At 39.1% G+C, this 26,854-nt stretch overlaps 1 protein-coding gene and 1 long non-coding RNA gene across 8 annotated transcripts in view; one reads left to right on the plus strand and one right to left on the minus strand.

Moving 5' to 3' along the window:
* PTPRF (protein tyrosine phosphatase receptor type F) overlaps window positions 1–26,854 on the minus strand; it is a 549,550-nt gene that overhangs the window by 187,750 nt on the left and 334,946 nt on the right. The window lies entirely within an intron of this gene.
* LOC309389447 lies at window positions 3,106–25,109 on the plus strand. The gene is made up of 5 exons (XR_014174946.1): window positions 3,106–3,144; window positions 3,670–3,748; window positions 14,528–14,738; window positions 16,901–17,032; window positions 23,745–25,109. It is a non-coding gene; the product is annotated as an uncharacterized lncRNA (long non-coding RNA).

Below are 26,854 nucleotides of genomic sequence, written 5' to 3' on the forward strand. Positions count from 1 at the left end.
CAAAAACTACCATATTTTTCCGAGTATAAGATGCACCTCCTCCCCCCCCAAAGACTGTGGAAATGTTGGTGCGTTTTATACACCGAATACTGCCATTTTTGTCCTCCCGAAGCCCTGCCCCCATATCCCATTTTTGTAAAAAATGGGCTGTTTTTTGCAAAAATGGAGGCGTTTTTGCCTTCCCCTAGCCCCCAAGCAGTACTCTGCAGGCTTCAGCAGGGCTGGGGGAAGGCAAAAACACCTTCATTTTTGTGAAAAACGACCCATTTTCCAAAAAAGGGGGGCATTTTTACCTTCCCCCAGCCCTGCTGAAGCCTGCAGACTGTTCCTGGGGGCCGGGATATTTTTTTTCCTTACTTACTTCTTTGTAATCTTGGTGCATCTTATACACTGGTGCGTTTTATAGTCTGAAAAATATGGTAAGTTAATTATGGTATGACCCTTTCTTCTAATTTCAGGAATACATTCCACTGCCCAATTTGTACTTTTATGTGGTACAACAGTGCATGATTGTCAATCACCCTTCTGTGATTAGTATGAAAGAAGGAATTTAAGGAAATGTTCATTACAAGATTCACTTCTTCATGAGCGAGTGGGGGGGAGGCACCCTATTTTAAGGAATCTGTTCATTAAAGTTAAGATAATTTAACAGACACTGATGGGGTTCTATCATCCTGTGACCAGAAGAATACTTTCCATTAAATCCAACTGAGAACTCTTTTTGTACAGCCAAAGACCATGTCTGCAAAGTGAATTTGTCTACCTTGTAGTGTCCGATAATATGGCTATGTAACATGCATAGTTTTCTGCCATTGTCTTTCAGAAACAGCAGCCCTGTTCCTTCACTTACATCAGTCCTTTAGGGATTTGCTTCTTGCTTACATGTCAGTGCAATCCTTCTTTCAGCAGCTTTTCCTGATTTACTGGAAATAGATAGGACCACTGATGACATTATAGTATGTATTATAAGCTTCCCGCATAAATCTTGATTATATCACATACACCTGAGTGGGATGAGTTTAAATAAGTCCTATTTACTATGAAAGTCAAAATGTACTTTAGGTGTGAAGTAGGGAAGCATTTATTAGGCCATTTTATCACGATGATACATATTTCTTTCCTCCACAACTTTACCTTATTGTAGTCATTTGATTTAATAATACTCATCTTTCAGGTCAAAATCCAGGTAAGAATATGATGCTGCAAAAACTAAATTAATTAGCTTCTCCACTTTTAATATTGTCCTAAAAATGGGGAATGTTGCCAAGAAAATGGAAAATCTAATATTGATGAGGATGATAAAGCAACAATTAAAAGTTAACCTACATCATTTGTGACAGCAGAAAATACTACAAACTATAACTCAAAAGCTTCTGGTTCAACAATGGCTGATACACAATTAGCTGATGATGGTATATCAGGATTGTTATGCTATAAATACTTCAGATATCTGCCAAATAGGCCTCCATTCATGGATTTTTGCCCAATCCTATTATTTAAATTGTGTGGAATTTTGTTTGCAACTGATGCTTGTAAATTACTGTACTCTGTTGAGTTTACACTTGTTAGTAAACTGAAAGATTGCCTGGAAATCTCTTGGGAGCAGCTTTGAAATTCTCTTTCAAATTCTGTATTGGGAAACATGTAGCAAGGCAACTCTTTATTAAGACTCAAAGCATAACTTTGATATAAATCAACGGTCAAATACAATAGCACACAGGGAATGTGCCACACACTGCAAAGCTCTGTAATAAATACATTCTGAAAGCTAATGCCAGATTTGATCCATGCTATCCCTGTGGCTGTTTATCATCATTATCATCATATAATAATGTGCCTTGTTTTAAAGGAAACTACCTAAAGATGGCTGTTTAAACTATTTCCAATAATGGATTATACGTCCTGTACTTGCACAGTCATTTCAACTTCAACTCTGACCAGTTTTTGTTTATTTATAATGTCGTTGCTCACTTTAAGCAGCACTAGTCATTTTCAATAAACAGTATTTAATGAACAGTTTCAACACCTCCTGATCAAAAGTAAATTATGCTACAAAATTACACTATGAAATACCGTTAAACAAGGAGAGGATTCTGGATGAACTTTTCTATGTACTCCATACTCCGATGGAATCTTTCATTTTAAACATAAAAAGCCTTCATACACAGAATAATCTTATTGTCCTGCCTAGTTCTGAACTGTCAAATCTGAGTAGTAGCTCTCAACAATTTCAGGTAGGAGTTTTTTGAGCTTAAATGTAGATGTCAGGGATTGAAGCTAGGACCTTCTGTATGTGTAATATATGTCACTGATCATTCACCATGCAGCCAAAGTAGGATTTGTGTTTTCTCCAGACAGAACATAGCAGGTATCTTCAGAATTTTACAAAGTGTTATTAACTATGATGACAATACACTTGTCAAATGAATAATTGAAGTACCAGAAAGTTTCTGCCTTTTAGTCAATCATTAATAGCCAAAGAACAAGCAGTTAAGAAACATGCTGCAGATTAGAACTTTGTAGAGCAACTTTGAAGGCTTTGCTAAAGATGTGTCTATAGGTAGACTTGGCTTACAATCATTCATTTAATGTCAGATCAAAATTATAATGGCACTGAAAAAAGTGACTTATGACCAAGTTTTACATTCATGACCATTTCAGCATCCCCATAGTCACAAGATCAAACTTTGGGTGCTTGGCAACTGGCATGGATTTACAATGGTTGAAGTTCTGGAATCCTTGGATTGATATTTGCAATCTTCTCAGAGACCTTCTGACAAGCAAAGTCAATGGAAGGAGCCAGATTCACTCAATGGCATGATTCACTTCACACTTTCAGTGATTTGCTTAACAACCATGGCAAAAAGGTTGTATGACTCATTTATCAACTGTCTTTTTCAAGGTACTGAGGATTTAATAGTTGCCAGCTGATGAAAGGCTGTAAGCTGTAATCAGTAAGGTGATGCACTGTAAGGCAAGGCTAATGCAATGAGGCTGATTCATTGCAGTTATGGTATAACCCTTTTAAGACTCTGATGGGAGGTCCACACAAGTATATATATATATATATAGGTGGCTATAAGAGGGTGGTTTCTCTCTCTCATCGTGTATTTCATTTTCTCTCCTTGTGTTGGTAGCTGAATGGTAAGGGATTTATCTCCATGTGTTTGTCTGTATATATTTCTGTATATATAAACCACTATTAATTATATTAAGGCTCTGTGTACTGTGTTATGCTCCTGGGGTTTATCTCATAATACTAGTCACGGTGCCAAAACTTGACAGTCTTGCTTAGTAATGGAAATTTGGGGCTTAATTGTGTCATACGTTGAGGACCACATGCATATTAAAAGATCAAAATAGGTAATGCAATGGTACACTTCTGACACTCTATGGAAGTGAAAGTTGAATTTTAAAGAAGCAGGACAGAAGTGTATTGATGCCTTTGAACTCTGGTGTTGGATTGAAAATACCACCATGGATCATCAAGCAAATTACTGTGGAATTCCAATTCAGGAACAAATGATCAGGCTCAAATTATCCTAGTGTAGAAATATGAAGATCTAGCTCTCTGGAGATGGATATAATTTTGGAAAATGTGCTAGAAAGGAGAAGAGCAGCAAATATGTTGTGTCTACTTAATAAAGTTATTTATATTATCACTTGAAGGTCACCAAATATGGACTACCTAGAATGGATATTAAGGACTACTATGTACAATGGATGACTATGTATTGATAAATTACTGGTGAGAGAGTAAGACTACAATAAGTTCATAAAGTAATTTTATGGTATTGAAAATCTCTTTTTGACAAGAATGGAATTTACTTTAAAAATGCATCAGGCAAACTTCTTTCTAGTTATAGACTTCTAATTGTCAATGAGATCAAGAAAGAGACCAGCAAGCTATTTAATAGAGACTTATTACCTCAACTATAATCTTATTTTTTATCCAATAGGCAAAAGGTTTATTCCAGATGAGTCTGCATCCACAAAAAACATACAAATCTTATACTTAGTCAAAGCTTCATACAATTGCAATCACAAGCAGCTTGCATACTTGAACAACTCCCATTCTACTAATTTCTTCAGAATTTTTAAAAATTAATTCTAAAGTGCCCGTTTTTCTCCTTAGGCTGTCTTCCTATTGCTTCTCATTGCTGTTTTGCACCCATTAGTGACCTTAGAACATATCTATAATAATAGTTAAGAATATAAGTAAGAATTAATATTCCATCTATACTGATTGTGTACTGTAATAGTTAATGGCAGATACGACTGCTTAGCGTTCTATCACTAGTAGACATCACATATGTAATTACTACCGTGTTTCCCCCAAAATAAGACAGGGTCTTATTTTCTTTTGACCCCCTAAATAAGCGCTTGACCTTGTTTTCAGGAAAAACTTATTATTTTTGAGGTGCAGGAGGCAGCGAGCGTGGTCACCTCACAGCTGCTGCTGTGTTGCAATATTTTCAGGGAGGGCTTATTTTCTGGGGAGGGCTTATTTTAGTGATGCGATCCCAAGCCCGATTGGGCTTATTATCCGGGGAGGTCTTATTTTTGGGGAAAGAGGGTCCAATAGATAAAAATTGTGCCATTATGTCTGAAACTCTAGAATTGTAGAATCTCAGCTAAAAATGTCATAACAGGACAAACTAATGTAGAATAAAAGGATATTAAGTCACTTGTGGAACTGTAGTTTCTATGAAAAAGTTTACTGGAAAGTCACTTAGCCAGCAGTATGCATTTAATTTACTCACAGATGTAGTAGTCTATAGTTTTGTGAATCTAATGGGACTACAAACTATTAGAAGAGTTATTGTTGTTTACTAACGACAGTGCAGCAATTCATGCTGTTTGTGAGCAAATCTTTGAAGACTAAAATTATTGACATGAAAAGAGTTTTTCTGTATTGTACTCTGACCAAAGAAGAGAGAAAGTATCTGTGTATTTTATACTTTCAAGTAGATGGGAAGGCTAGATAGATAACAGAGTTGGCCCTTGAACAGGTCAGGTTATATCATTTATCAAAAGTGTCCCAAGGAAGAACACTATTTTCAGTAAGTGGAATGAATCTCCATCACTACCAAAGGCTGGGCCCTTAAATAAATGTTGAATCAGGTATGCTTGTTTATGGTTTAGAATACCACAGATATGTGTGGGAAAAGTTCTGGAAAGTATTTCCCAAACATCCTTCAACATTTACTGAACTGTTAAATTTTAATCACATTGTGCTTTTTAATACATATTTTATGGTGCCACATACCAATGCTCAATTCAGTTTATAAATTTCAGAAATTATTTCTAAGAAATTCCAACATGACTCAACTAAATGCAACAGAAATAGCCACATAGCAACAACATGATCCCCAGCTTCCACAGATAGCATCGGAATAGAAAAATAGAAAAATTACAGTCTAGTTTTGACGTAAAACCAAAAGGCCATTGGGAAAAGCCATTAGAGAAGGTACCAGAAAAGTTCAAGACAATTTAAGTTGTGGTCCTCATAAAAAAGGACTGTCCCTGAGCCCATTTTCCTTTAATTTTTCTCACTTTCCTGGAACAGGCCAGGCAGGGGAAAATCACTTTGGAGGAGATAGTCCCTAAGGTGCATTGGGACATGGCCAAAAAAGGCTTTATAGGTCAAAACCAGCAGTCTGAATTGGGTTCAAATTCATATTAATAATCATCAACTTACTACAGAAAATGTATTATATTATAATAGCCTCTGCATTTTATTTTTTCATTTATTAAATTTATATGCTACCAATCTCACTGTCCAAGTGACTCTGGGTGACTTATAATATAATAAGAGCAGGGATAAAATCATTTAGAGCAATTTTGTAATGACTCTGTTTCTAAGTCTTCAAAGTCAGCCCCATCTAGAATGCATTACCATACTATAACTTCCAGGATATGAAGGTCAATCCAGAAAAGCTACAACTTCTGTACCAGCTTAAGCAGAGCAAAGGTTCAGCCATGGCCTCCAGTTACTGCTTTTGCAGCAGCCATTAATTCATGACAATCCCAATGGATGATAAGGAATGCCCCTGCCCCATCAGTGCAATTATGATTAAAACTTAAGCCCTGATATTTTGGGATAATCAACAATTCCATCTTACTTGAATTCAGTCCACGCTTATTTTTTCTCTCTCCGATTCCTGAAAGCCTCCAGGTGCTGGATGAAGATTATATATTGTCTAGTCTGGGAAAGCGACACAAAACTTGGTATAGGTAGTCCTTGCTTAATGACCACTTGGTCAGCAACCATTTGAAGCTATAACAGCATTGAACAAGACTTATGACTGTCCCTTGAAGTTGTGTTTGTTGCAGCATCTCAACAGTCAATCGTAATTCAGACATTTGGCAACTGGCTTTAATTATGGCATCCTATTGTCATTTGCAGTTTTCACTTCCAACTTCCAACAAGCAAGGGCAACAGGGAAAGCAGCAGGTAGATGCAAATGGCAATCGTGACATTACACTTAATGACTGCATGGGATTCATTTAACAATGGCAACTGGAACTACTGCAACTGTAAATTGGCACAATCATTTTGCTTAATGTTGGAGTTGCCAATCCCAATTACTGTTGTTAAATCAGGAGTACTCCATCATCAGCATACTGATGAAAATACCTCAGCCCACAGAGGGACGGATAGCTTGCTTCAGCAATTTTATATAAATATTAAAAGGCATGAAGATTGCTATAAAAATAGGTTTAATAGGAGAAAAAGGGGTATATGTTCCAAAACCAAGCCCTAATGAAGGTAATCAATCAAGATAACCAATGCAGGTTTGGTTTTATGCAGAGATCTGAATTCTGGATGAAAGATAGTTAGATAATTTAGTTCATCTATAATTTCATTTGTACCCAAAACCCTTCTCCAATACCTTTCACCATTGAGATGGGTGGACAGATATTGATGACTTCTTTACCACTTTCCTTAAAGACAGGGGTGTCAAACTCAAGGCCTGTGGGCCAGATCTGGCCCACAGGGTGCTTAAATCTGCCCCTTGGAGCTAGCCCGGAAATAGCAAAGGACTGGCCCCCAGTGCCTCTGGCAGCCAAAATGGGGCAACTGATGAATAGTGATACTTCTACAGTTGAACCAGGAAATGAACCAACCCTGCTAAAGGACCAATAGTAACATCCTTTACATCCAGATCATTCACTTGCTCCAATGTAAACTCCAGGTTCAACATATGGCTAGTTACATGACTGAAATTTGGATTAGGCATATAGTTATTAAATCATGAATTACTGGCTATGTTTGGACCTCATTATGGAAGATCAGCCTGCTTGGAAAAAAATTTCAAGCACCTGTTTCTCTCTTTCCCTTCCATTTGAGTCTTCTTTCCAGTGTCAGTACAGCAGTAATAGCAAACAGGTAATAGTATTGAATATAGTAATATTAGCAATATAATAGTATCTAGAGATGGCAATAGAGTAGGTTATAGGAAGCATTCACATATCATTTTTATATGTCTGTTTTTACAAAATAAAAGATCTTCCCAACCCTTTATGAAAAGATAAGGAAATCACCCATTCAGTGTCTGTCCTTGTATTTGTGGTGAGTGTGGCATGGTTTAAAAAAGAACCCAAAGCACAGAGGTTGATAATTAAAATCCTGGGAAACTCTATCCATAACCCTTAAAATCTAGGACTCCCGGAAAGGCTGTTGTCTGCCAATATATTAACAAATGGACATTATACCACCAATAACCCTAGTATGCCCCAACAGCCAGTAGAGATACACTCATATCATAAAACTCTAAAATCAGCTTATTTGGTTATTGCTGAAGTCTGTCTAATAATCACTCCCACCCATCCCCCGTCACGGTAGCTGACGGAAGACCTGAGATCCAGGAGGCAAACCTCAAGAGTATATCTTCATCCAATAAATTTCAGGTAGCTTTAGTGCCACAATTAAGTGATGCTAAATTTTGTAGCAAAATTGATTCAAATGTCCTTCACCATATTTTTATTTTGAGGTTCTGTAACACCTGTCTGACAATTAACTGCCCCAAATGTCATCACTATGGATATACTATATAATACCTGAATCTGTTATCCAGTTACAATATAGCATCTGGCATTGGAATTAGACAGCGTGGGAAGGGGGGAATCTTTAAATGACAGTCAGTGAAGTCTGAAGGCCTGGCAAATCTCTCATTTTCTCCCAATTGTAAAATCAATCTCCAAAGCTTTAGCGACATCCATTCATTTTGAAAATGTGTTCTTTCCTCAAAGTACCATATTATTTTAAAATAGAACATTTATAAACAGAAACTGTGTGTCAATATATAAATATCTTTAGCATGCATGGTTACAAAGGGCATAGCTATTTCATATACAATCTAAAATTCAAAGGCTTACTATCAAACCTATGCTCAACAGTAAGCAATCTTAGTTTTGTGACAAATCTATTTATATGATGCTTACACTTTTCAATTCTAAATATAACCTATAATGCAATATGTGAAGGGGTCACTGAATTCTTCTTTCTAGATGCATAATCGGAGCAGATGCTGATGGCATTGAATATATATCTCTGCTTCTTTTTCTGGATCTGATGGTTTGTATTAGATGAAAATAAACATGTGCATGTACAATACAATACAATACAATACAATACAATACAATAGTACAGTTGGAAGGGACCTTGGAGGTCTTCTAGTCCAACCCCCTGCCTAGGCAGGAAACCCTATACCGTTTCAGACAAATAGCTATCCAACATCTTCTTAAAGACTCCCAGTGTTGGGGCATTCACAACTTCTGGAGGCAAGCTGTTCTACTGATTGTTCTAACTGTCAGGAAATTTCTCCTCAGTTCTAAGTTGCTTCTCTCCTTGATTAGTTTCCACCCATTGCTTCTTGTTCTACCCTCAGGTGCCTTGGAGAATAGTTTGACTCCCTCTTCTTTGTGGCAACCCCTGAGATATTGGAACAATGCTATCATATCTCCCCTAGTCCTTCTTTCTCTTAAGCTAAACATACCCAGTTCCTGCAACCGTTCTTCATATGTTTTAGTCTCCAGTCCCCTAATCATCTTTGTTGCTCTTCTCTGCACTCTTTCTAGAATCTCCACATCTTTTTTACATCGTGGCGACCAGAACTGAATGCAGTATTCCAAGTGTGGCCTTACCAAGGCATTATAAAGTGGTACTAACACTTCACGTGATCTTGATTCTATCCCTCTGTTGATGCAGCCTAGGAACTGTGTTGGCTTTTTTGGCAGCTGCTGCACACTGCTGGCTCATATTTAAATGGTTGTCCACTAGGACTCCAAGATCCCTTTCACAGTTACTACTACTGAGCAAGGTACCACCTATACTGTACCTGTGCATACGTATCCTTCTTTAGCAATTCCGATTTAAAAGGTATCAGATAAGATTAAAAACAGAAATAGCAAAGCAAGATAAGTCAAACAATTAGATGCTGGGAGAATCATAGACACCAATAGTGTTTAAATCCAGATTCTACACCTGACAAGAACTGAATTTTGTAGTAGAAAGATTTTGTGAGACTATTTTCTATTATTTATTTATTGTATGGTGATGTTATATTAGCCAGGAGACTACAGAGCTATTGCAAAGTAGTTGTTTGCCTGCCAATGATTGCTAGTTCAAAGTGTTCACACTTGTGTTATACAGAGAACACCACAGAAGGAAGATTAGCTCCACCCTCATAAGGCTTGATGGTATTCTGCAGCATTATCTGGGGCATTTCCCACCATCATCTCTCATTCAAGTGTTGCATTCAAGTAGGTCTGAAACCGACTGAATTTGTACTGCTGAAAGTACTATTATGTAGTGCTTTGTCGAAGCACAGTCTTTTCCCACCGAAGTGGTACCTATTTATCTACTTGACTGTTACATGGTTTCGAACTGCTAGGAGGATAAAAACAGAGGCAAGTGATAAGAGCTCACTCCGCTTTTTTCCATATAGTGGGAGAACACAACTATTTATATTTTGTGCATTATTTTACAAGCACTGTTTCTCTTCTGTTTATTCAGGACTTCTCCCTGCTGTGCTGTAGCTTTCCACATCCTTCATTTATTTTCTTCTTTCCATTGAGTGATAGGAAGATGCCAAGCCAATGAACTAAGCACATATCTATAGCTGAATTATCATCTGTCGCTTTGATGACGAATTCTTTTGAGAGTTAAAATTGCTCTAAGGCACTTTGTCTTAATTCTGGGCCCCTGAGAATTTTAAATAGGGAATATTACTTTGCTATGTGTTTTTAGTGTAAAATTAGAAAGCTCTGAACAGCTCTGAAGTGTTGCCTTAATCATCAGATCCAGATGATGCGTCTGTAGTATAAAGAAACATTCACATCAGATACGTGTAAGTTAGTCTTATTTTTACACAAATCCTGAGCAGAGCTACAGGGGCAAGCTATTCTCTAAGGAGAAGCCTTATTGGAAGTAGGCAAGAGCAGCTCCACTGGAGTTTGAAACGCAGAACTCACAGATCTTATGCATAGGATTTAAGGAATAACATTATTAGCTTCAACATTCAGGACCAGCATCCAGAAATAAATTTTAAGGTAAAAATTTGTAAATAATAATAATAATTTACAATATATTATATTTATCGGATTTATTTCTTGTTTCTATGTTATTTTCTTGCACTCTTCCAAACACCATCACCCTATGACTGTAAATTTACAGTTTTGAACTTACAAAAATTATTTGCAGAAGAGGTAAGGATTTTATGAATATTAGTTCCTAATGTTCTGCCCGACAGGAAATAAGGCACTTGCTGCCTCCTTCCCTAACATTAGTCACATTGCTGATGGTTTGGAGTCATTAGTTAGATTAAATATATTTAGTTGGTCAGTCCTTCAAATGAATCTTGGCTGGACTTCAAAAGCAATATGTACCATGGCAAGCTTTCTCTGGTATCAGTTTATTCTTGTAACGTAAGCTTCAGCTAGGGGAACCAGGCCAGATGCACTTTCTCTTCATTTCTGATTGATCTTGGGGTGAAAAGAGCTCCCAGAAAACAGATGACATGTAAATGACATGGTCCTTTGAGGCCTACCTTTATTTTCTTTGTTTTATAATTTGCTAGGTACAGCTGTATTATTCATAATAGAGCTCAGATGTTCCTTGAAATGAAACCTCAAACTAAAAATGTACCAGATCCTTGAGTTACCATAATTTTCCAATATCTTCCTTCTGTCAAATATTTGCCAGAGACAATCTTGCTTTTAAATTATTTTTATAAAAAAGTTACATACTTATGAATATGTTACATATAAAAACATAAATGGTGTGCAAAATAAACTTTGCTAGGCTCTACGCATTTGAAGTGAGATTATGACTTCCAAAGAAAGAGGGCCATTTGAGAAGATAATGAGCAGTTGTTAGCCTTTTACTATATGACATTAAGTGTTAGGGTCAAAGAAAAGAAAAGAGCACCATCTCTCCACTTGACATGAAATAGGTTAGGCGAGGGGAAGATAAGGTTGCAGTCATCTCCACAATTTGTTGAAATTAAGTGTAACAGTAGTGATGTAGAGACAAGTTTTCTTTGGAGATAATAACAAGTAATACAATTCATTATGTGAGCAATGTTGATCAGTCAATTCTAACCCCAGAAGTCTCAATAGAGATGTCACTCAAAGGTGAATGTTTCCTTGCATAGTGCGAATGCATGTTCCATGGACGTTTTTGAACATATAATTGTACACATATAGGCCTTCATGCAATTTTGAATGCTGAATAATCTAAATTTATATGGAAACCAACTTGATTCAATTACACGAGAAGACCTTTGCATTTCAGATTGCTTATTGTACACACAAATTGGATACCTGGTGCACTTTGGATCTGAAGCTGAAGAGGTGCTCGACATCTATCAATACCTCCTTAGAGAAACCATATATTTTTTACCCTGGGTTTCTCCAGTAGCCACAAAAAAACCAGAAAATAAATATTAAGTGAGTTAAGCATGTGCTAATAGGGTTCTTTGTTCATTCATACATGTTATTTTGCTGGGACTGCATAGCTACTATGTGAACCCAGGAAAATATCCACCTTTTAAAAAAAAAACACAAAAAATGTGGGATGTGCATCCATATCCACTCTAAAGCTCCATTTCCACTTCAGACCAGAAGCACAGCACATGCTAAATGCAGACATATACCTTCAATGAAAGTTGCATGTACAATGTTGTAAGAATCGGGGTTGTTTGTATGATGAACATGACTAGTAAGAATGAGGCATTTACTTTTCCTAGATACAAAATTTTTATTGCAAAATCGTAACAGCTAAAATTACTCTCTGGGGAAGAAAAGGGAGAAGGCATTGCTGATCTGCTCCTCTAGTAATTGTGCGGTTTATGTAGGAACATTATGAATACTGAATTTGGGAAGGCAGGTTGTAATCATGCTTCAGGTAGTCTTTTGTTACCTGTCAGCTCCTAAAGCAATATTTTTGTTAAGTCCTAACACATGCATTTACAGTAATTTTCAGTTTTTCATGAGGCATTTTTAAACCCCCTTACAGTGAGAATCCTACAGAGAAACTTGCACACTAGAAATTCAGTGAAGTTTTGTCTAACATTACCAATGCACTGAAATGTCCTAGGCAGTTTTGGAACATTTTGTATTTCTGCTCACTATAAACATAAAACTTCGAATATATATAACTTCTAACCTCATCGATATTACCTTAGAATCCATTTGGGGTGGGTACTTGCCGGTGTTACTGCCGGTTCGCTCGTGTGCGCGCTTTGCATGCATAGTTTAATGGAAATTGTTCTGTGCATGCGCAGAACTCCCAAAAAAGATGGCGATGGTGGCAACCGGGGAACCAGTTTGAGGGTGTGGCCAGCTTGGGTTGCTGCCGGTTCTGTGACCCAGGCCAGCATATCACTACCGGTTTGGCCAAACCAGGCCGAACTTGTAGGAACCCACCTCTGATTTGCACCACGAAGCAATTGTCCCTATCTTCATCAAGTCAACCAACTTAAAACTAGCCTATAAGTACTGTATATATTGCATCTGGGGAATAATTATGTGGCAAACATTTCACTATGGTGAACTCTGTATCTTCCATATTCTCATTTATTTTACAAACATCTGCATTTATATTCATGTTGTACAATAAAAGGAGGCCAATGTGCTGTGCAACCAGCTTCCATTTTCCTATCTACTGAGTGTTCCTTTGAACACGGTCCACCTGGGAACAAAAGGCGAAGAAATAAAATCTTACTATAGTCTATTCAGTAACAACCTTGATAAATTGGCAACATGGTATGAAATTGTATATATCTTAACTGTTTCTCCTTTTCTAAGTTAACTTCAAGTGCTGCTTAAGACTTATTGTGACGTAAATATAGAAAGTAGATGCTATTATTATTTGTTCTTTATTTCTTTAAATGTATTACATGGCTGTCCATTTCAATAATGTGACTCTGGATGGCTAACAAAAGTTTATAAATTCAGTACAAAAATGGTATCAATGGCATAAAATGGTTCCTGAAGAAAACTTATGCAAGCAATTGCTCTCATAACCTTCATGCCTGGGAAAATAGTCTTCAAGATTTTGCAGAGGTGAGTGAGATGAGGACCAATCTAAGGCCAAGTATTATGTAGGTGCAGGTGTAGCCACAGAAAAGACACACTTCCTAGTTTTTGCTACATTTCATCCCTAATCAGTGGGACCCAAAGCATGTCCCTCTTGCCCAATCTATTGGGATAGGGAGATACAATGGGAAAATCTCAAAAGTGATTGAATGACCCCAGCACATTATAACCATCATAAATATGCATCAGTTACCAAGAATTTTGATCACATGGGAATGCTGTAATGGTTGTTAAGGGTGAAAAATGGTCACAACTCACTTTTTTCAGTGCCATTGTCATTTGAACGGTCACTAAACAAACTGTTGTAAGTCAACGACTATCTGTATTAGGAGAAGCAACATTATTGCTGGCAGAAAGATGGTTAATCTTGAAGTAGTATGCCAATAAGGCCATAAAAACAACTATATCCTCTGAAGATAGAACCAAAAAAGGAAGAGGGACCTGAAGCTCTGTTTGTGTAGCTGAATAGTGCTTGCAGAGTTATTTGAAAGTTTCCATTTCTCGTCCAAACTAATATAATACTTCTCTATCCTAGATATGTTATGAAGAAAAAGAAACAAGAATTCACAACATTAGAAAAAAACAAACTAGCCCCTTGAGAAATATTATCAGATCAACACGTGTAACAAACCAGTATATACTACAGGGAAGCTTCTTGCTACAAAATATTTTCTTGCATAAAAGCCGCCACTCATTTCAGTCATCTCTCAAGGGTATGAGCAGGGGATAGAAATGTTTACCTACTTCATATTTTTAAAGAAGGCATTTTCCTGAAGCAGAATTCATTGTTAATATGGTGAAAGGCCACTTTTCTGGAAGAAAGTATCATGGACCCCGAAATAACACATTTTTCCATAGAATAATGAACCCCACGTTGTTTCTCAAAGTAACAAACAATATTCTCCTGGGTATTGGCATTTAGGTGGCAAAATCTCCCTCCTACTACCTGGCATATTTTATAAAGAAATTCAGCCTTATCTGAATATCACCAGAAATTGAAGACTGGAAACCTCTTTAAAAAATCACTGGCAAGCCCCTTCCATACAGATACCAAGTGAAGTTCAATAAAACAATGTTTAAGTTTCTACTCAAGTACCACTGTCATCCTGGCATGGGTTGCAACTAATTCAAAGGTAGAGTATACTATTATATAACCATGTTTTACATTAAACAAGATTTTTCTGGGGCATTCAATTATATACATCATATCCAAAGAAAAAAAGCCTTTCTAGATTCTTCTTCAACAATAACTGTCTACTCTGGCCTCATCTAGAAGAATTAAAAACAAACACACCAACCTATATATTTTTCCTTGACTGATTTCTAGAAACAACCATAAGCTAACAACCACCCCAACGAGGCCGTCGAAATGATGTCCCGGTGTTTGGAAGCCGTACAGGTCTGGATGGGAGACAACAGACTTAAGCTCAACCCCTCCAAGACGGAGTGGCTGTGACTACCGGCCCCCCGGTTCAACCAGTTGATTCCATCGCTGGCCATTGGGGGCGAGCAACTGGCCCCCGTGGACCGGACGCGCAATTTGGGTGTCCTCCTAGATGCCCGGCTGTCTATGGATGACCATGTGGCAGCCGTGGCAAGGGGGGCGTTCCACCAGGTTCGCCTGGTGGGCCAATTGCGCCCCCTATTGGACCGGGATGCCCTTCGCGCAGTCACTCATGCGCTGGTGACGTCCCGTCTGGACTACTGCAATGCTCTCTACATGGGGCTCCCCTTGAGATGCACCCGGGAACTACAGTTGGTCCAGAATGCGGCCGCGCGGGCAATTATGGGGGGTACGAGGTACTCCCATGTAACACCTCTCCTGCGCGAGCTGCATTGGCTCCCTGTGGTCTACCGGGTGCGTTTCAAGGTGTTGATTACCATCTTTAAAGCGCTCCATGGCACAGGACCTAGCTACCTGCGGGATCGCATCCTGCCCCATACATCCCTGCGACCGATTCGCTCTCACAGAGAGGGACTCCTCCGGGTGCCGTCCACTAAGCAATGCCAGAGGGCGGCGCCCAGGAGTAGGGCCTTCTCTGTGATGGGCCCAGCCCTCTAGAATGACCTCCCCCCCCGATATTAGGACAACTACCGATCTCCGCTCCTTCCGCAAGAAACTCAAGACCCACCTGTTCCAACTAGCCGGCCTGGCTTAATTAGAACTTTACTCTCTAATCCCCCTGGCAATTGTAAACTATAAATTTTTAAATTTTAGGGTATTTTAATTGGTGTTAATTTTATTGTTACTGCTTTTTTAACTTTGTGGCTACTATTATTATTTATGAATTGTAAAATGTTTTTATGTATACCTCCTCCGTGCCATATGCTTGTATATTTGATTGTACACCGCCCCGAGTCCCTTTGTGGAGAGGGAGCGACTTATAAATTGAATAAAATAAATAAATAAATAATTAACCACAAATCATTCACTATTGCTTATTGGTCTTTTGAACTACCCTGTTTCCCTAATAATAAGACCTCCCCAGATAATGAGCCCAATGGAGCTTTTGAGCACATGTGCTAAAATAAGCCCCCCTGAAAATATTGCAACACAGCAGCAGGCATGAGGTGACCACACTTGCTGCCTCCTGCACCTCAAAAATAATAAGACCTCCCCAAAAATAAGGCCAAGCACTTATTTTGGGAAGACCCTGTCTTATTTTCAGGGAAACATGGTATTATGTGTGAAGTTCCTTAAATATCAGTACTGCTTATATCAGCCTGAGGGGTAAAATGCTCCTGAAATCAAGAATACCTCAATAAGTTCAGACCTAGCCATGTAAAGAAACGCTGCGAGGATCCAACATACCAGTACGTTAGCTTCTAAGTACGAATAAGAAAAACACAGCTGGTTAGCATTTTTGCTGTTACCACTGCTAATGTTGTAAGAACATTTATAGTTTCAAGAAAAAAAAACACTTTTACATTATTTATTGTAAATTATGATTAAGACTGCATTATGCTTCTGTAGGAGTGTACAGAACCAAATTCAACTCACCATCTATAAACACAGATGTGTTTCTATGTGTTCTGAATGTTCAGGGACTCACACTCTTAAGTACAAATCCTTCCCATTAGTAGGTTCTTATTAATTTTGTTTAAAATGTGGGTATCGCCTCAGAAGAGTATCATAATATTAATAAATTCCATATTAATTTATGGAGATGTTGAACTAAATGTAGTATTTACTTTAAATATATGTATTTCAATCATTCTATTTACAGGAGTAAAGGATACATTTACTCTGCATAGCCCATTAAATCTATTTCCACCTTTCCATCCCCCTCACTAGGAACTCTGAACTCCATAAATATAGACTTGAAAATAAAGTACCATTTTCTGGTGAACTGCTGAGAAAAGGTTTCAACATGACTGGTATTAACTGTGCAGATCTGCAACCTTCTATTTATATATAAGATAATTGGTAAGTAGAAATATTTGCATTGCTAATTTTCCTCTATTAAGAACAAATCCAAGGTCTCCATAATAAAGCTTAATGGTTGCACTTAAGTTGTTGTCACCTCCCATCTCTTTCTTCTGACAGGTGGTTTCATCCCAACAGCTTACTAAATTCTCAAAAAGCTTATTGTGTCATTGCTTCATTATTACAGAGGTTGGTGCAACAACAACAGGATGCTGACATCCTGTGGACGGAGTCCACAAAGAATAATATCCCTTTCAAAAAATACCAAACCTTACTTTTGTGGATTGCTATCTTTTCATTAGGAATTAGTGTGTCTAATTAATACAGTTAAGTACAGAAATTCTAGTGTTTGATATCTCCGTTGAGTAAGAGTTGTAGCCATATATTTTAAGATCTTGAATTGGTCGGATAAATTGTATTTTTTGTTCTATTAAATATGATATAATAATCCTTAATGCTTATTCCAAGGGTGTCAAACTTGATTTCATTGAGGGCAGCATCAGGGTTGTGTTTGTTCTCAGGGGCAAAGGAGTATGACTGGGAGCATGGCCATGGTAGCCGTGGTTAGCTCAACGTCACTCATGTCAGGGGCACCTGTGATGGCCAAACGCTAAGGCAGGACTTCCCTCAGACCCTCCCTCCCTCTCATTATAATTTCCTTCCTTCCTTCCTTCCTTCCTTCCTTCCTTCCTTCCTTCCTTCCTTCCTTCCTTCCTTCCTTCCCCTCTTTCCTTATTTTTCTTTCCTTGCTCTCTTCCCATCTTTCCTTCTTTTTCTTTTTCTTTCCTTCTTTCCCTTTCTCCTTTCCTGTCCACTCTTGGATGTTCAAATGCAAAAGGAGAAACATTTCTCCATTTGGTTTGGTTTGATTTTAGTTTGTTTTGCTAGCCCTCTGCCAGCAAAAACAGAGCTTTTTTGGGGGGGGGGGGTTAACACTCCTGGGTTATTCTCTAGGACAGCTTTTCCTATTAGCTGCCACTCAGGCATATGTCAGGGATGGTAATAAATCTTAACTTTCTTATAGAAGAAGCTTAAAGATCCATTTGGATTAGCTTCCTTTATTGCAAATAAGAAGTCATGTGCATGCAGAAGAGATGCCTACCACAATATACAAAACTGAAGGCTAATATATGTCTGCTTCCGAATTTAAATTATAGGACTCCCTTTTGTCTTTTTGAATCAACTGAAATCTTCAGGGCCTTGAAACATAAAGACACCTGCTCAGAGTTTATTTATTGCTTCTGTCTTGCCATGAGTTTTTGCCTGCCGATCTCAATCCCTACAATATGTTGGAACCAGTGACGTGCGGTGAGGGTTATGGCTGGGGAGGCTGGTGACGTCATCAGGAAGGCGGGGAATGGGACCACGTGTGCAGGAGGCTGAGGCAGCCTCAGCCTCCAGCACACGTGGTCCCATTCTCCACCTTCCTGAGTGAACATTAAGGGGACCGCGGAGTGCACTGATCCCCGTAGCATTGCTTCCTCCACCAGCGCCAGTCCCTTCTCCCCCCCCACTCCTTCAAGGTCTCCCACCAACCCAAAGCCCGATCCCCAGCTTCCTCGGGCAAGGCTTGAGCGGGGTGAATGGGAAATCAACGAAAGGGGCTGCGCTTTCACCCCACTCAAGCCTACCTCGCTTGATCAGGCTGCCCCGCTCAAGGTTACCCCGCTTGATCAGGCTACCGTGATCAGGCTACCCCGCTCAAGCCTGCCTCGCTTGATCAGGCTGCCTCGCTCGCTCTTTCAGCCGGCCGGCCGGATGTAGCCACAGCGACGCCGACCTAAACGCCAGACGCACAGAAAAGGATTGTGGAGCGCTTCGCCGGCGGAGCGCGCTCAGAAAGGCGGCGAATGGGATCGTGATCCCATTCCCTGCCTTCCTGAAATGCCAGACGCACAGAAAAGGATTGCAGAGCGCTTCGCCGGCGGAGCGCGCTCAGAAAGGCAGCGAATGGGATCGTGATCCCATTCCCTGCCTTCCTGAAATGCCAGACGCACAGAAAAGGATTGCGGAGCGCTTCGCCGGCGGAGCGCGCTCAGAAAGACGGCGAATGGGATCGTGATCCCATTCCCTGCCTTCCTGAAATGCCAGACGCACAGAAAAGGATTGCGGAGCGCGCTCAGAAAGGCGGCGAATGGGATTGTGATCCCATTCCCCGCCTTCCTGAAACGCCAGACGCACAGAAAAGGATTGCAGAGCGCTTCGCCGGCGGAGCGCGCTCAGAAAGGCGGCGAATGGGATCGTGATCCCATTCCCTGCCTTCCTGAAATGCCAGACGCACAGAAAAGGATTGCGGAGCGCTTCGCCGGCGGAGCGCGCTCAGAAAGACGGCGAATGGGATCGTGATCCCATTCCCTGCCTTCCTGAAATGCCAGACGCACAGAAAAGGATTGCGGAGCGCGCTCAGAAAGGCGGCGAATGGGATTGTGATCCCATTCCCCGCCTTCCTGAAACGCCAGACGCACAGAAAAGGATTGCAGAGCGCTTCGCCGGCGGAGCGCGCTCAGAAAGGCGGCGAATGGGATCGTGATCCCATTCCCTGCCTTCCTGAAATGCCAGATGCACAGAAAAGGATTGCGGAGCGCTTCGCCGGCGGAGCGCGCTCAGAAAGGCGGCGAATGGGATCGTGATCCCATTCCCTGCCTTCCTGAAATGCCAGACGCACAGAAAAGGATTGCGGAGTGCTTCACCGGCGGAGCGCGCTCAGAAAGGCGGCGAATGGGATAGTGATCCCATTCCCCGCCTTCCTGAGCGTGCTTCACCGGCTCGCGTTCCGTGATCCCCAACAGCAGCTGCTTTTCTGTGCGTCTGGCGTTTAGAACATCCGGCTATCTACCTAAACGCCAGACGCACAGAAAAGGATTGCGGAGCGCTTTGCCTCCAAGCCACTTCATCTTGATGACGTCGCCGACGTCGCTGCTGGGCGCGGCTGGACGGAGGTAACCAGAGTGGCGCTGAGGTGTCCGTGCGGAAGAGAGTGAGCGAGCGAGCGATGGAAGATCGGCGCCACTCGCTACCTCCGTCCGTCCGTGCATGGCAGCTGCGGCGACGTCATCAAGCCCCTGCCACTTCTGGACGTCTATTGCAGTCACGAGGAGCGCACAAAGTACAGCAGAGGCAGGAAGGTTATTGGCGCTTCCGAGAACCCTCCTGCCTCCGCCGGTTGCCCAGCTGGCACCGCCCCCCGCATGCTCCTCCTCCTCCCTCCTCTTCCTCTTATATATATGAAACTCCCTTGTGGATATTATTATTATTATATTATTATTTCATGATGAGAGGTGAGGCTCTGCCTCCCCTGCCTCCAATGACCGCCCGTCACTGGTTGGAACTATGTGTCGCTTCTTTACATTGGCTGCAGATTCTTTAAGTTACAGTTCAAGAATATCCAGTAGTATTGGAGAGTTCACTAAGTCATGAATTCCAATCTCCACTTGTGTTATGAATGCCACAGGCAAAACATTATCGCCGTCTATCACCTTACTGTATAAAGTTAACATGTATTTTATAAATCCCAAGGAAGCCAATGGTAAATAGTGACCAATACATATACTGCATACTAATTGATTTGAAGACTTTATCAAAGAAAGCAATTCTTCAGTGCAATTCTTCTGCTCTGCTAATCCACTTCTGACAATGTCCTTATCATTAGCAGCTTCCTATCATAACATCCTTTCTCTTCAGGATGTGACCATTGCACTTGCCATGAAAGCATGGCATGCTCTTTCTCTGACAAGAAGTGACTTTTCAACTCCTAAACTATAAAAATACAAGAAACATTTTAACAGTGTGGTTTAGTTAATTGCCATGAGAAATATTTAATTGTCATCTGCATCCTAAAAAGGGTCCTTCTCATCTTGCTTGCCCCAAGTCATATTGCTTTTCAAAAGCAAGTAAATTTCATCTTTTGCATCTCACAATGTTGTATTTGTGCATATGACAACCAATCTCTGAATCTCTCATATGAAGTTAGCCTTTTCATTTAAAATCCACATTAAAGCTGAGCTCACTTTCTGGTGACTTGATGAATATGTTTGTGTAATTTTTGTGGCAACAACATGCAAATAATTTGCCTCTTCCTTAGTTTGGGATGGTTTTTCAATTTCCCAGTCTAAAGTATCTAGAAGACCACACAGCAATGATATCAATATAATACATGTTGCTTTTCTAGCTATTTTTCATGGAAGTTTAAAACCAAAATGAAAAATACATGGTGTCTAAAATAACACCAGCTGCAATAATAATAAAACAGTAATGTCTCCGTTGAGTTGATTGTATGTGTTTTTGGCAACTACATGGAAGAGATTTGCCATAGCACGTTTTCTATATATTTCCTGCCCCCCAACTTTTCAGTTTAGTCTACAGCTGTGGTTTCCTTGTTGTCTCTTATACAACAGAATGCAGGTTCAGACGTATTTAAAATTTTCTGAGATCATCTTTAATGTACTTAGGTGCTTCCAAGTGAGCTGGGTGTTGATGTGGAATGAAATGCAATATAGGTTTTCATTATGAAAACCTAACAATATGAAAATATTTATAAGAAGATATGTTTGTCACTTTGTTAGTATCTTAATACAAATGTCAAGTTTACAACAATTGTATAGAAACAATGTCATATAACCTGGAGAATATGAAACAAGGCAAAACAGTATATATTTACAACAGAACTTTAACCAAATTTAAGCAAGAATGGTTCCCATATATACAATAAATTATGCAGCATGGCAATGTTGCCACTTGCCTATAAACATTGTAAATCAGCCGATCAGCTGCAGGCTTTATGAGGAAAACAGAACAAAAAATGGAAAGCAATCCATAAGATACAAATAGTCATATTATGAAGACACAAAATGATTATCTGTACACAAAGATGGCAAGAGGAAGTATAATAGATATATGCTAGACGCCAAACATATTTAAGATGTTACTCTACTTAAAGCCAAAATAACTGGCCTCAGAATTACCTCTCGCAGTGTTTTTGTACAATAATGCAGTCCATAAACCATTGCTATCCCTTCATTCCAAGCCTTCTATTGCAAACACCCAGGATTTTCAGCAGCAGCATCATAAGCTCCCCACTAAGCCCCTTGTGATCACAACTGTTGCCTCCTCAGTGATTGTTCAAGGTGAGGAGGAGTTTGAGGTGGAGGCGGGTGGCACAACATTTTATGATGGCTGAAAGTGCTTCTTGGCCTGTGAAATTCCCATTTTGAGGCTAGTGTGATTGTCAAATGGTTGTTAAACAACCAGCTGTTAAGTCAAAGGCCACCTGTAAACCAAGTTATACATATTTTGCTGTACCTTCTTAAAATAGCAGAGTGAAACTGAATCATTAAAAGGTGGTATAAAATGAATATTGGATATATTTTAATTTTTACAAAATGCCTTTTCCCTAAAACCCCTCCGATTAGTTTTCTTTGTACTTTAACACCTCACAAATTTTAAAGTGTGGACATAATCAAAACGCCATGCCATTCAAAAAAATACGGATAATCCTCACATTACAACAGCAATTGGACTGGGACTGCTATCACTAAGCAACAACTTCATAAAATGTGAAGTTATGTGACCTCATTGCTTAGCAAAAAATACTCCAGCAGTCCTGGTTGCCATTGTAATCTCAGTGTGGGTCATTGCATGGCAATAGGTGGAAGTCCCAGGTGTTTGGGGAAGGTGGCAGAAGCCACACACAGGCCAGGATATGTATACCATGGAGAAAAAACAGCAAAAGCGACCTATCAAAGCAACTTGCAACCTTCCTTGTCGGCTTCCACGTTGCTTTTATTTGCAGGAAGAAAATGGAGATTACATGATGCAGGGATGCTGCGATGCCTGGAACTTTGAGGACTGGTTGCATGTCCATTTCTTTTCAGCATTGCTGTGACTTTCAACAATTACTGAATGAGCTAGGACTATCTGCATTATTTGAGTCCTAAGTATTTTTCTCCCCCTTTCATTCTACTAGTTATGAAAACAGGAATTTACTTAATTTCTGAAAGTTGTTCTTTATTGATTTGGAAACTTATATATGGCGTAAATTCATCCTACTCTCTTCTATTAGCTTTGGAAAGGACAGGGCAGTAGGGCAAGAGATACATTAAGCCATAGGTTAATCCACTTTTCTCAGATGCCCTGAAATTACATATGTTTTAGTTGTTTCTTGTACCTGTGACATGTTCTACAAAACTTTCCTGGTTCAATTAGGACATGCAAAAATGTACTTTTACAAATAATAGCTGTTACAGACAATTGTATAGTTAAAGTATGGGCTTTTATTATTTTGGTAACAGCAAAATGGAACAAAGAAAAGACAATTAACGAGAAAATTTGCTGGAGAAAAAAACATTCTTCCCTCAAAGCACTAACCAAAATGCTTTATTTTTAATATACAATATAAAATATCCGAAGCATTGTATAACTTTATATTGGTTCACAAAAAAATAATACAGCTTTTTTCCACTACTAAGAATGAAATAAGATAGACTTTTCAATTATAGCACAGTACTTGAGAATAGTGTCTCTCTCTAGGGAGATTTGCCTTACTCCAATATTACTGGGGCAATTATCTTCCTAGGCTTTTAAGTTCTAATGAATTTTTCCTGGTATTTTTCCTGCATTGAGTTTACCTAAATTAATGTAAGATATATTTGGTTTTTACAAACATTTTTCATTGATTAAAAACCCCCTTCTAAAGATTTTTTTTCATTCCTCTCAGAGAGAACATCCACAGAAGACAAGGAAGAATCAAGAGATGCCTTGGTTCTCTTCTGCTAGAGGACATATGGAGGCCCTACCAGAGAAGAATGGGGCCAAGTTATGAGAATTGCTGCCCCAGATATTAAGCCTCATCCCACTGAAGCTCTCATCATATTGTAGAATATAAAATTCACCTAGAAGAGTGACACAGTTGCACCCAAGTACCCTCTTCTCCTTAACTATTTTTTTTCAAACTCAAAGGCAATTAAACAAATGAGACAATAGCTAGAGCACCATGGAGGAAGAATTTCCTCCATGAATTTCAACGAATACAAGTGAGAATTCACTGTGAATTCTACATGGCAGTGAGAGTAATAAAGAAAGTTATTTCCTATCTCTTGTGCATCTTCATAAACAATTTTAGGGAGATAAGGACTTGTTATACTCTGATCCTAAAATGGAATTCATAGAACCACAGAACTGTAGATTCAGAAATGATACTAGACGTTATCTGGTATCTTCACAATGCAGGATCCAATGCAGTTCACCTCTGACAGATGGCTATCCACACTCAGTTTCAAGACCTACAGTGGTGGAGAATTCTCCATTTCATATGGCAGTCTGTTCTCTTGTTATTTAAATTATTTATCAAATATTTTAAACCACCCATCTTGCTCACAGACGGTAGTAGCTAGTATATAGGAAATTCTAGGAGAATTCAATTTTATCCTACCACGTTATTTAACATCTAAACAAAAATGAGTGTGGTGTTATATTCATCTTTTAATCTAAGCCAAAGTGGTAGTGGATATTCTGAATGAGAACTGGAATATCATAAAAGACTAGGTCGTATCTGAAAAATTGAATCTCAATCCATACAGGACAATACTTTTTTTTGACTAAGCCTCTTGCCCATATCAGAGATGTCTCCCCCTAAAAGGTCAGATGTATTGCTTTGTGGAACCATATGATTTGCTTATGGATCCATCAGTGTCACTGGAAGCAAAGGTGGTTTCACTAGAATAACTTTTTATTACACCACATGCAAGCTTCTTTAGAGAGATAGTCTAGCATCTTATATATGAGATAATAACTTCTAGATTACATTGGTGCAGTACATTGCATGTTCAATACCTCTAAAGACAATTTAGAAACCTTAGTTACTCTCAAACACAGCTTTATGATATCAACTTAAACTGATCAATACAAGCAACACTGGCCTCCAGTCAGTTTTTAGGGGCAGTTTAAAGTATTGATGTCAAATTGTAAAGCTCTGAATGGCTTGGGGCCAAAGTATATAAAAACATCACCTCTTATACTACCTGTCTGAACACGTTTGTAATCTTTGGAGGCTTTCCCCCCAAAACATCATGTCCTCATTCTAGACAGGTGGCTGCAAAAATGTTCACAATTGTAGGTTTCCATTTATGAAATACTGACTAAAATGATCAGTCTGTTGCTTACATTGTTGCCCTTTTGTCATAAGCTTACTAGGATATTTCCTTCTAGGTATTTCTGATAGTTTAATATTATTTTAATTGTGCCTAAATTATACTTGGATAGAACTTTAATCTTTATGGGTGTATAAGCGAGTGTGATTATATTTCCTGCAATATGAATTGATACAGTTATTTTATTGTTTTTACTTAGGGTATGTGTTATTATCTATATCAAAGAATATTTGTTGCTGCATTGGAAAGTATAACAAATAACAAACAAACTGTCATAAAGAATGCAAAACATCGAACAGAAATGAACACTTATATGCTATTAACCTGGTGGAAAAATAGATATATCTGCAAGAAGATTCTCCTACCCAAGAGAAGTGAAACAAAAAGCCTTTCTAGGGAATAGATTGGCAGGTGAGGCCCCCAGGCAAATGCTTATCTGAGCAGGTTTTAAAACATTACCAGATAAGCCTATTATCTTTTGTGGCTGCCAAGAGAGAGTCCAAGGGCCAGAAGTGGAAATCCAGGGAGGATATTTTATTTCAAGAACATTTATGCAGACTATCAATATGTCTTGTGATTACTTAAAGGTCATCTGACAAGTGCTGGTGAGCTTTTAGAATTAAATGGAGCCCAGTCTTTGATTTAGTAGAACTTGCTATATGCAATTACTTAAAACATTAATTTCTTACATTGACACTATCCAACACTGGCCTGCCTTTCTTCAGCAATGTCTGCAAATGTGTTGAACTCATTATGTCAAATGTTTTAGTGCTAATATCCTCTAAAGTTGTAATGAAAAATTGCATTTAATTCTGGGGTCTTACAGATGGAGAATAAATTGAACAGAGAGGAATTGATTGCGGTTGGTCAAAGAAAGCCAGGTGTTATGAGATAAAGTTTAGTTTATTTGATTCAACTCAAGATGGACTTTTAAGGGATTGTGATAGTCCACCAACATAGGGAAACATTGTTGAACATTTAAAATTCATCTGTGTACACAGTTGCATCTTCTGACTGTGATTGAGGCCATAATACCTGGTGTGCCTACTTTTTTTGCTGCCTACCCACTGATTGATATGCAAAGAAAATCATATTTTACTGAAACTCCTAAGCACAGTTGCTGCCTTTTCTCCTTCTTGTTCTTCTTCTAAGTAAATTGCAGCCAATTATGCACTGAGTGGAAAATCCTCCCTCTCTTTGGGTTATAAGTTCACAATACATATGTAATTGCTCTAATTTTCCCCACCTCCTTTAGGGAGAAAGGCTATTTCTCTTTTTAAAAGGATATTACTAACCCTCTGGCAATTCCATTTATCTCTCTGGCACAATGATTCTGAATATATCAGCTCTCTTTCACATACACACAGACAGAAGAAGAAGAAGAGGGAAAAAAGGCCAAGGAATACCTTCTGAGACAATAGGAAGAACTACTGTACATTGCACGCATGCACAAAGACAATATTTCCCCTCTCTCTGTTACAGAAACTGTGACAAGGCTAACACAAAACAACAGATGACACTTTCATAAAAACTGAAGTGCAGATGCCCTGTAATAATGCAGAGTTAACAACGTGCATATTTTATTTATGCAATAGACAGCAGGGATCTGCTGATTTATTTGCTAGAGCTAAAAGCTTTGGAGGCATTATTGGTGCAACTAAGCAGGAGGGGTTAAAAC

The sequence above is a fragment of the Natrix helvetica genome, assembly GCF_964273705.1.
Source record: "Natrix helvetica genome assembly, chromosome: 3".
Classification (NCBI taxonomy): Eukaryota; Metazoa; Chordata; class Lepidosauria; order Squamata; family Natricidae; genus Natrix; species Natrix helvetica.